At 36.1% G+C, this 13677-nt stretch overlaps 1 protein-coding gene across 1 annotated transcript in view; it reads right to left on the bottom strand.

Annotated features, from left to right (window-relative positions):
• The window catches only part of GALNT9 (polypeptide N-acetylgalactosaminyltransferase 9), a 167019-nt gene that overhangs the window by 98717 nt on the left and 54625 nt on the right, over positions 1-13677 (bottom strand). The window lies entirely within an intron of this gene.

The following is a 13677-nucleotide window of genomic DNA, read 5'->3' as shown; positions in this document are numbered from 1 at the left end:
GTAAATCTCCTTAACAGACATTAATACATTCTGAAAGAGATTCTAAATCTTCCACACTGGATAAAAAATTGTGTTTTATTAAAAATTTAAATATATTGCAAATTAAAAAATATGTTTGACTGATATCGGGCTTTACAGGACACTAAAAATGTCATTATCGCCTACTGGACACAAACTGGACATATGAAAAGGAGTTATTAAAACCAAACTAGCGTTTTGTTTTTTCCATTTACAAAAACATTTTTTGCTAAGGTATGTACTGTACTGAATATTACCTTTCCCTGCCAAGGATGTAATAATAAAAATGAAGAAGCATAACATCTAGCAGGCAATTTATTTCATGTTAATTGGGTTACATTTCTAAAGGAAAAGTAAAAATGCTTCTATGGCATAGTAAGCTTTGACAAAGTTTTTATTATTACCAATTCTTTACGTGTATATTTTTAAAAAAAATTTTAATGTCATTTGTTTTTTTTACAGAAATAGGTCCACAAAAGTGTACATGTTAAATTTATATATAACTTTGGGCTGTTACATTTATTTTTTTTAAGATCCTATTCACACCTTTGTAATGGCCTTGGCCATTTTTCTTGGCATTACAACACACTGCACATAGATCAGGTACATTGCCATGCAAAATTTACTGCATGTTTAAGCTCCACAAATTATGAATAAGGCCTAAAGGTTTCCAGAGTTAAGTTCAAACTTAAACATTGTAAGCAATACAAAGGTGCCTTGCACATCACCTGTCCCTTTTTCAACATCGAAGCTGCCTGCAAAAGTTTAGTTTCACTTTAAGTGTCCTTGAAAAGTTTTTCCAAAACCAGTGACCTTATATTTACTTAAAAAGAAATGAACTTGAAAGGATGGTTGTCCCACAAAAGATAGATATTACTACCATTGTTGACCATTTTATAAAATTACAGTCATTTATATGTCTTTAACTATGCACCATGTAAACTGATCATATATGGCTTCTGTAGAGTAGGATCAACTAATGGTCCACTAATGCAGTGGTCACCAACCAATGGTCCGCGGGCCACTGGTGGTCCACAAGAAAGTTTTGGTAGTCCACGGCTCTGGCCAGTGCTCCCCGGAGCGCGGTCAAGAGAAAGACCTCACTGGAGGGGAGCACCTGCCAGAGCCGCGGACCATGTTCCCTGTATGGAACGCAGGCTCAATTAAGAGGATGAGTTGTGTCTCTTTACACAACCCGCCCACTCTCCCATCACATTATGTTTAAAGAAAATAAAAATATCCTCCTAACTGGCCATAAAAATGATTAATTATAAGTCAATGGTTTATTACATTAACCTATATTTTAGATATATTATTAGTAATACTAATAATAAATACTAATAGTATTATTAAAACAGGTATTTAAATATTTACTTTATCTATCTTTAGAAAAATGGGGCAATGGAGCATACAGTGAATTTGCTGAATGAAGGAAACTAACTGCTGACTGCTGAATCCATTTCAGTTCAGACAGTCTGAAATATTTCAGGTTCTAGCAGAGAACAATAGGAAAGCCTCATCTTTTAAATTTATTTTCTGCACCTGACTCACGGATCTCTTGAGGGATAAAGAAAAAATGGCACTTTAAAACTGTCAGCCTTGGTTAAGGATCTCGGTAACTCACACATGGCCTTTCATGTCTTTACATTTTTCCTGGGGATCCTTGACTGGAGAAAACCTTTGCTATGTTGATCAATCATGAATAACTTGGGTTTTTTGGTTGTTCAGGTTCTACTTGCTACATATATACTTGGTTTAGTGTAGGACCTTGTGCCATTGTTTCATATCTGCTTATCATGCAAGAATTGTATGTTGTTCAGCAGGAATACCAAAACAAAAGATAATGCTGGATGCTCATAAACCTTCCCCCTGTGACTTTATTTTTCCCTGCACTAAATTAAATCTAGATACATGGATTATAATTTTACCCTATTGTTATATCTATCAGTATCAGATAGTTGTGCAAATAGAAGTACTGTATAATTTTTTATTTCTGCAAAAAGTCAGCTTTACTGCAATATAGTAAAGAACAAAGATAGGCCATAACAAAAACACTGCATATACAGTACTGTTTTATAGTATAAGAGTCTGTGCTAGATTCATTTCAACAAAAGTTTCATGAATATTAGCTTGCTACCCCAATCCACTAAAAAAAGCTTGTGCTATCCATGTATCAACAGATCATGTATTACTTTTGCCAAAATATGATTTGTCCATCTTTTTTTTATCTAAGGAAGCTCAATCACAGCTTAATCTGCTTCTTCTTCTTTTTAAGGTCCCTATTTTCTAAGGCATGATATTGAAAGAATCATGGGAAAATGGAATAATCAAGTTTAGTTGAAAGTCTCTATATCAATACTGATGACCCTCACCAAATATGAGCTCTTGTTTGTTTGTGATCTAATGTTACTTGTAGATACAATCATACTAATTTCATATCTATTTAAAATGAGATAATGGGCCTGATTTATTAAAGCTCCCCAAGGCTGGAGAGGATGCACTTTCATGTGTGAAGCTGGATGATCCAGCAAACCTGGAATGGATCTGGTCTAGGATTCAAAACATTAGCTATTCCAATTTTGCTTCATCACCAAGCTTCACTGATGAAAGTATATCTTCCAATCTTGGAAAGCTTTAACAAATTAGACCCAATGTATGGGCAGGCTAAACCACACAAAATGCATCTAACCTGTTTGTATGACTGCCTATGACTTCATCCTTAACATTTGAATATACTTCTTAATATTTGGTATTTTATTTGGCACTATTTGTTCTGGTGAATATAATTTGCTTTATTGAAATTTGTGTTATTATAAATATCAATATATATATATATATATATATGTTGTTTTTCTTTANTATATATATATATATATATATATATATATATATATATATATATATATATGTTGTTTTTCTTTACTTTCAATTGTTTGCAAAATCATATTAACTTCTACCACAAAAACATAAATTCATGCACATGTTATCCTCTTCCCTGACTATTGCATCTGCAGTGCTTATGTTCCTTCCATTAAGCAAATTGGCACGTCTTTTGTCCATCTAAAATGCAGAAGCCTGTTTTTTCTTTTCTTTTTTTCATTCTGAGCTGTGTTCTAATGCTGCCTCTCTGTGTGAACAATTGCAACTGCTGTTTTTTCATTGACTGAGATTGATTTATGTATTTTCTCCAGTAAACAATGTAACCATGCTTTGTGAACTAAAATGACATATGCTCATTATCACCTTATATCACTATGTCATTCTAACTCCAGTCACTACTAACATGAGCAGTTAGACTGTTGGCCAGACATATCCATGCTGCTTCATTATGTCTCATGATTTGACAGTTTCTATGAAACACTCATACCCCCCTAACAATCCCAGCTCCTTCCTCTTTAAAGCTCCCCTGCAATTGTATGCTGTAATCTTAATGTTATAAGGAATAAAGTAGGTTAAATAGACTTTTTTGTTAATTATTTTTTGTTATAGCTTTGTCGTGTGTAAGTGTGTATTTTAATTCTCTATTTCCTAAACAAGATCAGGCATTCCCTAATAATCTTCCAGGTCCATGTGATTTATTGGCAGTAATTGTTTCTGACCAGGGAATGTTTGAGGGAATGTAATGTTGCTCGTGGCTGAAGGAACTGCTAGTATCCTTTGGAAGAACCCTATGGTTCCATGGAACCCTGGTTGATAAACACTGCCCTAGATATTTTTCTGTCCAAGCTGCAATTCTCAAAGGGACAGCATAAATCAAACATCATACTGATGCTCCACCCTATATTGGTCATAGTAACACATCTATGAAACTGCAAGGCTTAATGAGATCAGTTGCTCTTGTTTGCAACAGAACATGATAGGCTGCATCACAATTTGCAAATATAAGGTTCTCAACTCTTCATGTGCAATTACCCTGTAATGATGTATGGGTGAACCATGCCACTTAATGCTTTAACAGAAGTGACTTGTATACTAAAAAATGGAGATTTAAATAATAGGTTCAACAACATAGTAATGTTGTTACTGAAACCACACTCAGCATAATATCTCATCCCTGTGACACTGATTCCATATTCTGATTCCATTATTATTTCACTTCACAAAAGGACTATGCATGCACTTTTCTCATTACCATGCATTATTTGTTATTTTAATCTTAGATTTGTTTCACTTTCTGCACAGTTTTTGCATAAATCTACTATGGGCTCCATACCGAGTAACTGACCCAGAACAAGTATGCAAATGATTATAACTTCCCTCGCCCTATGTTTTGGTGCAAATACGTACGAAGCAGTGAAAACAGAGAGAGCCTGGTAACTAATAATTTTAGTAGGAGGTCAGCAATGGCAGCCCACTTATATATTTTAGCACAGGTTTCTTTGAGCTAAAAACTGAATTTCTTATATTCCCACAGAAAGTGTTACATTTCAATACTGCAGATGTGAAGAAAAACATCAGTAAAACCTATTCAATCAATGTGACCCTTGTGGTTTATAATTTAAAATTTCTGCTACAAATTCTACAAAAAAACTTTTTATATGTGGGCTTTAACTTATTTAAAAGCCATGTGAATTGCAAGCTTCAGCAATAGTATAAGCCTGTTGAAAACCTGCTGATGCATGCTAGTAGCTTATTTCAAGTGTCAGACAGCATTTTAAAAAATGATTCAAGTCATCCTTCAAGTTTCTTGTCACCCTCGAAAATATCCTCCTCATCCAGCTATAAACTGGATTAGACTATGGTCTTGCATACTCTTCTTTATATTACCAATGCCATCATATTGACCAGTAATTATTATTCCCAAACTGGGGGTGAAGGGTGCTTTAATGGTTGCAACCAAAGAGCTTGGTGAGAGCTCTTTAAATGGCTTATCCTGTGCACATTAATGGTACCTGATGTATAGCATAATAAATATGGAATGCATATAGTAAATACAACAGGGAGGTTTTTACCTATTTTACTCATAGACTTTTTTTATTTTGTATTTTTATAGCAACTAAACAAAATACAATAAAGACTGCAATGTTACAAAAGCATCATTATACATCAGTACTGATTAGTATAAGACAGATTTGAAGAGTCAAAACCAAAAAAAAAAAAATCTGTATAAACATCAGGCCTATATTTATTACATTGTCTCCGTATATTGATTTTGTTATTGCACAGTGTATTCCCTATCTATAGGGTTGCGTTATTGCTTTTTCCATTTCCATTATGTCATTTACCTGATCTATCCAGTGGTGTATGGGAGAAGAGGTGAATTGTTTCCAAAAAGCCAGTATACAGGCTCTTGTTGTGTTAAGTAAATGAAGAGGTAGAGATTTGTTATATGGCTTCCTGAACATGGTGGTCATGTGTAAAAGAGCTAATACCGGACTGTCAGTGATGTCAATCCCCGTTGTATAAGTGATATATAATTTCTAAATCTTTTGACCAGAATGGTGAGAGTGCTGAACAGCTACAAATTATGTGAAGCATAGTGGTTCTGGTCCTGGTTCTGGTTCTTGATTACATCGCCAGCAGTCCACACCTGTCTGTTAGGATATTTTGGTTAAAAGTGTTGGGTTCCTGTATCATATTGTGAGGATTTTATGATTTGTTTGTTGGTATCTGTTGCTGATTGAAGCTGTGTGACTATAATGTAGGATTGTTTTAGTTATTTCCAAGGATTTGAAGTTCACATTCCCATTTAGTGATAAATGGCGGATTTGCATGGTGTATTTTGGACAGTAATATATGAATCATAGACTTTTCTATATGAATATAAATAGGTTATTTTATAATGGCGGTTCCTTTTATCCCATATGCACAGCTATATTAGTGTACTGTAAATTATATAACCAGAAAATATTTTCCATACACTGCAAGCAAAAAGCAAATCAAATTGTTTTTAAATACGACAAACAATTAAAAAAAGTTCCAAAAAGTCAATTATGCTGGGAAAACATGTTTCAGAGATGAAAATTTGGGGTGTTTGGGTTTTTACTAAAATTATTTCTCCAAGGTATTAGCAAGTACATAAAGTATACACTAAAATAAGGTCTGACAATTGTAAGCCTGGTACAGGATTTTATGATATTCCTGCCACATTGATTAAAAAAAAACTCTGCTAAATACTATGTATACAGTGATCTACAATAATGGCTCATAAGAAATTAATTGTCTCTTTTTATAGGTCTACACAGAGCAATAAAATAGATTAGCATTATTTAGAAAAACAGCAAAAATAATGTATAATCTTTTCCAGCTGCATAACTCCAGTAGAATATATTGTGACATGAAATTGCAAGTTTAACAGAAAATAAACCAACTTCTGCTTTTGAGCCACTCTATTAAGCCCGTCCACGTGTCCACAATAATATATCTGCTTTTTATGCCATTATCTCTTTTTTTTTAACTTTGTGAAAAATTTTAGCTATTGTCCTCAATCTTTTATAGACTAGACTCTCTTTCCTTTTATGTGTATTTATAACAAATGAAACAATTTCACTTGCACAGCACAATGCAAGGTTACTGCAAGTAATATTTTCAAATCTTCAGAACAATCCAATACAGAAAAATGTATCATTAAGTCTACAACCAAGGTATAAGCTAGCCAAATAAATGTTATGTTGTGAACTGATATCTGACAGGCATATTAAAGGGAATGTGAAGGCCCGGGGAAGAATTCAATGTTCATTTTAAAATGATGCTTTGCTAAAGTTAATGTAATTGTAAACATATATAACACTTTGTCTATCTGTGACCATCCATTACAACCTTTGCAATGCTCAAATTGTTTTTTACTACTCATCTTTACTACAGATTTTTTGCAAAAAATAAAATACAGCAAGGAAAGTTTACCAAAGCACCTCAATATTTGGTAAAATTTCAATTGAAAATGTTCCTGAACATGTTTTTGTGATGCAACTTTTCACATCATTTAGTGTCAGTGTTATTTGCATAACATCCTTGACCCCCAAAGGAAGCAATTCCTGGTAGACTTCTCACTGACAGTAGTTTGAATGACATCTCAACTCAAACCCATGAGCACAGCATAACTTTTCTAGTACTGATTTAGGGTGCAAAGCCGTTCTTCCCTCTAGTCTAGTCCACCCTTCTTTATAATATATTCAGGATCATCAGAAAGAAAGTTTGACTAGGTCTTTAGCAACTTAGACTTTCAGAGGGTCATCACTTTCAGAGCTTCAAATAGGACAGGGGAATCGGTATTTGCCACTTTTTGGTCTGTTAAATATACAAGTGAAAAACTTTTGGTAAGTCTGTTCAATAAAATACATGTTGAATACATTTAGAGTCCTTTGCACAATTCCTGCGTTGTCTCAAGGAGTCTAATTAGCTCTCCTGATATAATCACAGTGATATTGCAGGAGCATCATCTAATGCTGTGTACACATAGTAGATGACTGTTGCCAGAGATGAACAACTGTGATTGGTGAAAATCTGGCATGTGTACAGCTTTTTCATATACTGTATACATATGTACATCACATTCTGAAGAGCCTAGACACTAAAATCTCTGATGCAAGTAAAAATAAATGATTGGTTTGGTCCCTTTGCTACTATTAAAACTTCAGATAAGGAGTGTTAACTAAAGGACCAGTCCACTGAGAAAAACCTGAGATTGAAATTGATGTTAAAACATATTACCTGGCAGGTACTAGTATCTCTAATGGACTGTTTTAGGAGATCTCTATATTTGAATTCTGTGGTCTGGATGGCCTGTTGAAATATTGAATGAACTGCTCTTTTGCTATTGCATTATATATTTATTTTATTTTATGCAGTAGGAGACATTAAAAAATGAAAAAGTTGGTAGGAACTAACTATTCCTAAAACTACTATGTGGATATGAATTTGGAATTGAGGCAGCCATCCTGGTTGCACCTATACTTTTGGGTGGACTGACTCTTTAAAACAGTGTTTCTCAACCTTTTTAACATTGGGGAATCCTTGAAATACCTTTCAGGTCTACAGGGATCTCCTGCTATAATTACTATATCAACATCTTAGAGCAGTGGTCCCCAACCTTTTGGAGCTTGTGGCCCACTGAATGCATGGACTCCGGACTGTGCATGTGCGGGGAGCTGTGTGTCATTCAAAGAGTAAGAAACTTCCCCCAGAGTGATGTCATGATGCCAGAGCCTGCCCACTCTCCCATTGCCGGTCTGAGCCTGCGATAGGAGAGTGAATGGGTTGTGTTCAGAGACACAATCAGCCCACTCCATTCAGCCTGCGCTCCGTACAGGGAACATGGTCCACAGCTCTGACAGGTGCCCCCCGCCAGCAGGGTCCTTCTCCTAACCCCTCCTGGAGGGGGGCACAGGTGAGAGCTGCGGACCATCAAAATTTTCTTGCCGATCACCAGTGGTCCAAAGACCACCTGTTGGCAAGGGCGGCATTAGTGGACTAATCATTGATCCTACTCTACAGAAGCTATATGTCAGCACTGTACACAATGCCACTCTTACAGATAGCTTAAAAGATCATTGGTGTCACTAAATGACCTGAGAGGTCCAAATTGCTCATTGCTCAAAGAACCCCTAGCAACCTCTGGAGGAACCTTGGTTGAGAAACACTGCTTTAATGTATGTTAATGTTTATTACAAAGCTACTGAATCCTAAAAGTAACAAAACCATCCATGAGAAAAAGAAAAAAGTATAAGATGAAGTCAGTAGGGAATACATACAGTACAGTTTAAGTTTCCTCAAATTTTTTTCTTTCAAAATGAGTACAGGCTACATTGAGATCTTGTTTCTTGTACAACTGCCCTTTAATCCTCTTTCCTTTATTCTTCACTAAGGGTGCGTTACAAACTGCTGTACAAGATATGGTTTGGCCATTTCTTGTTGTTCTCTATGACCCAAACTCTGTGACTTAATACAATCAGTCTTTTGTGTCCGTCCACGGCTGCATTATCATGGGCATCGAGAGCTATTATTATTCTACATATAATGGCTCATTTGAAATGAGAAATCCCAAGCAGTTCTCAACCATGCTGACCTTCTCTTCCAGGGAGCAGCAGCATTTGTGATAGATTACTCCCCGTTACCGTGGCTACCCCTGGCCTCCATCACCGTAATGGGTTTGAAATAAAATTTCAGGTGCATAAACCGTGGCGCTACAATGCTGTTAACAGATAACACTTGTTGGATGCACATTAAATATGAATTTCTGGACGGTTGGATGCACATGACTAATTTGAATGAACAGACAATATATTGCAACTGATTGATTCTTGGTAAATACCAACCATCATTTGCAGCTCAGGTGAAGACCATTCGGCATGTATTTTTTGCCATTTCATTACTACCGCTCTGCTTATCTTTGAAAACATATTTTTAGCATAAACAAAAACAAATACCTTATTCAAATGACTTTCTATAAAAAAAAAAAACAAATGCAGTGCTTGTATGTTTCTCATTTGTCCATTAACAAATATTAACCTATAGATTTGAGTTGAATTTCACTATAAATTTTTTTAAACTTTCATATAAATCTAGGTTTAAGCAGTATTAAGTTACTGGATAATTTAAAATGCAACAGTGTTTATAAAGCACAGCAATATGCATTTTTGGAAAGTTGGCACATCAACAAAGAACTAGATGACAGGTAAAAAGAAATGGATTCTCCCTGTGTTTTTAAACAGTTCTTTTGTACTGCTTCTAGCTTTGGAGTCCCAAAACTGGTGCAGCAGATTGTGAGCTTTGTTAATAGAGGAGAACGGATCACATAATCTTCTCTCCAATCACAGAGCTCTCTCAGATCCATTAAGCCATTTCTCAACCAGGGTTCCTCGAGAGGTTGCTATGGGTGTCCTGGGCAATGAATCTCAGGTCAGTTTAATAATCTTTTTGGCTATATGTAAGGGTGACATTCTTTCTACTGGCCAGCAATGTAAGGAGCATTCTTCCTAATGTGCACCATGTTAATGTACTGTGAGCTGTGGATATAATAATTATAACAGGGGTTCCTTGAAGACCTGAACGTTATTTTAAGGGTTCCTCCATGTTAAAAAGTTTGGGAAACACCCTTTCATGAGCCGAGTCGGTGTTAGTGTGTATATAACAATGTAGTGTAAATACAATGTAGTGTACAGCAATACCGGCTCTCCATTATAAATAAACCTCATAGAATAATGCTAGACAAGATACATAGTCTGTCCTTGAAGTTTTCACTTTAACCAGTGGTTAAAGTAATTATAACCAAAGCAGTCCACGTGGCTGCTGTGGGGCAAAGGGGTGGGAGAGGGGTGCCATTTTGGAGGCTTAGGAAAATAAGTCTAGAAATGCAGACATCAGAAAAGAAAATCTGATTCTAAAGAATTTTGTGGGTTATAGTGCAATTATTGAACGGACCAATAATGATTGTGCAATCATGGATAATAACATAATGTTTATTATTATGGCTAGAATTTGTGTTTGTAATGGTTTGGTTTTTCATTTTCAATGATTATTAGGTATTTAGTATACAGAAGAGATCTTTGACCAGATATGCCATAAAAGACTGGAAAGCTACTGAGAAAAGCCTGCTGGAAAATTATGGTTAAAAGTTAACTCCTTACACTGATGCACTCCTCTGACAATTTATGTGTGCTAGTCAGAGACAATATTGCCACAATAGTCATTGCCAGGTTCTGCAAAGAGAGGTCAGTGAGAAAGAACTTATTCTAAACCTGTATGGCCTTTCCAATAAATCAGGTTCAGGGAAACCCAGTGCAGAAGGAAAGTGTGAGATAAGTGAAAATTATTTACTAGCAGTTTGTAGTTTCCTGCAATAGTCAGAATAATAGATGATTTGATGATTTGGTTTGATGTAATCCTTTTTGCAGTAAAAATGCATTATAAACTTCATGTCAGATTTGATTCAAGTGTATTAAGAATAATAAACCTAGTTTTTCAGACATACAGGTTGAGGGGTCACATAACTCCTCCTGACATCATGTGCATTACAACAGCAGGGCTTCTGGACGGTGTGCCCTGAGCAGTCTGACTGCCAAGCAGCATACCGAAAATTCCCTTCCGCCTATCTCTACAGGTAGAAAATATGCCCCTGGGCCAGGCCATGTACAGAAAATGTAATATATAAAATTTAACACCCTACTCAGTTTTTTTAACCTTCTGACATTTGCGCAGCTTCAAGAACATTTGTTGTGCCAAGAAGCTCTCCTTTAGAAACCCATTGAATGCACTGAAAAAGGACGTGCAATTCTGGGAGTTGCAGCAGCCTTAAGCAAGGCTGTTTCGAAGCAATGTGGCTCTCTGGATGAAAATTAAATAGTGCTCTACCAACAAATACCCACACACTAAAAGATACTAACAATGTAGCAGGCTAAAGCTATTGGTAATATATGCACCCTCTACATTTCTAATTTGTAAAGTGTGCCACGGCTATCTTGAGTAGCAGTCCCATAACAAACAAGGTCAACTAGAAAATGTTAAATAAACAAAAGTCCACCACAAGAAAAATATAGCAGCACTGCAAATTATAAAGTGCAACTCCAACCCTTAAAGATCCATTAAAAATTCATTTGACAAACGACCCTCCATAAATACTGTATACCATACACTACCAAAATTTAGCACATGCAATATATAAATGAACAAACTTAAATCACCTATAAGCATTAAAAAGAATAAGTGCCAAACAGGGACTGAGCTGAGTGCAGGGTAAAGACAGACATTGTGGGGGGAGTGCACTGGAGAAGTAAAAGAGGTGCACCCCCCCTTCCCCCAAGTTTACATTGATAAGACTAAGGGTCCATACATATGACCTGAGGTCTAGTAGAAGGAGTTTTCATAAATAGTAAAAAACAATTATTATTATTGCTTTCGCCTTAAGTGACAGTTAATGCAGTATTCTAAAAACATAACATTAAAAAAACAGCTAGCCAAAGTCACTGGTTGGAAAAAACATGGGACAAATTTAGGTACAGTATATGTTGATTTTAGGTTTAGTTTAATATGAAGGCCAAACTTTTTATTTTTTAGGAGTATATCATTGATCCCCATGCAATGCTGTTTCCATGATTATGAACACAATGTGAGGTTCTGCACACTGCAGTTTCCAATTAAAATCGCAGTAGTGCGCAGAAATGCCCCTCTGACATTGCTCTTCATTTCACAGCTGCAGTTTCTTCAGTATGTCTGTGATCGTGCTTCTCTTTCCTGGCTAGTAAATAAAGTAGTATATCAGGGTAGGTTCTAAACTTGAAGTTTGAAACTAATGATCTCCATGTTGAGTATAATTGTGTTTTACTGCCACAACAATATATCAATATGCTAGTAGAGGCTGAACAAATATATTGGACTTGTCAATAAGACCAAACTTGCTTTACCAATATGAAAATTTTTATTGCATGTCATATGTTATGCAGCTAGCCATATACTGTATTTTATCTTCTGATACAACAGACAGAATTTATACTGTCCTAAACTTTATGTATGTTTTAACAAGTTATAAACATGTTGGGGTTGGTTTACTAAAGAATGTTAGGCTGTACAATTACCAGGGTGAATTAATATTACTTTGCAAGGGATAATTTACAGAGTTTAGTGAATATGGTGATAGGTATTTTAAAAGCAAACACAATAACATGGAAGATAATCTAAAAAAACAAGATTTTTCCTCGCACATAACTGGCTATCTAAGGATAGCAGAGCTTCATCTCAATTACTAGACTAAGTAAAATATATCCTTTGCAAGGGGATATTTCACTAAGCGAAGCGAACAGCCAATCAACCCCTTTAGTAAATCAACCCCAATAACTCTATGTTTATATTGTTGTGTAAAGATGGCTCATGCTTAGCTATTCTAAGTTGTGGGACAAAATTTGTTGCAAGCGCCTAGGCTGGGTGCTATGGTTCTTGTCCGATTATTGGTTCAGGGCCAATACCAGACGAGTATCTGGTGTGTTTCCAGTGCTCGCCGTCCATCGTCCTGACAACCGTCCTGGCAGATCCACGGACGATGGACGACAAATGATCGTAATGGAAGTGAAGGAGGAGAGAGTGCAGCAGGGTGCTGTTCGGTCATTTTTCCCCTCCCCTCTCCATATAGCAGAACAGTGCTATATGTACAGCACTCGTTCATGCATTGTGCAGTCGTTAGTTGTTGGAAAATATCCTGAAAGATCCTTTCCAATGACAATTATTGCACATGTGTACATAGCCTTAGTGTAAAGGGCAAATTACAATTAACAATAGGAAGCAATCTGAATATGGTTTTCTAAATTTATTAAGTCTTGTATCAGACAGAATAGAAAGTGATGAGCAAAAGTCTCAATGGAACACAAGATATTTTTAGTAGAATGGGAAATAACTGGCACTTCTGCCACTCTATAAGGGCTTTGTTGCTGCTTGAGCCCTAAATGGGGAACATAGGAAGGGTAGGGAGATCTCCCCTGTGGGGGCCAAGACATTTAAATTTGTCTACTTTGCCAACAATTATAAAAAGATTTTAATGCTGCCGTGTTTTCCCGATTATAAGGCATCCCCATCAAATAAGCCACCCCCGATTTTTGCTAAAATAATTAAAATAAGGCACTCACCCGCGAATAAGACATCCTCCGATACCTGATACTGTGTGTGTCTCCTCGATGCTGGCTGCAGTGCAGAGCGAAACTGAAAGTAACAAGCCGGCACACGCGCCCCCGCGAT

The sequence above is a fragment of the Pyxicephalus adspersus genome, chromosome 6 (genome assembly GCF_032062135.1).
Source record: "Pyxicephalus adspersus chromosome 6, UCB_Pads_2.0, whole genome shotgun sequence".
Taxonomy (NCBI): domain Eukaryota; kingdom Metazoa; phylum Chordata; class Amphibia; order Anura; family Pyxicephalidae; genus Pyxicephalus; species Pyxicephalus adspersus.
The sequence above is the reverse complement of the archived record's forward strand: the minus strand, read 5'-3'. Positions and strand labels throughout refer to the sequence as shown.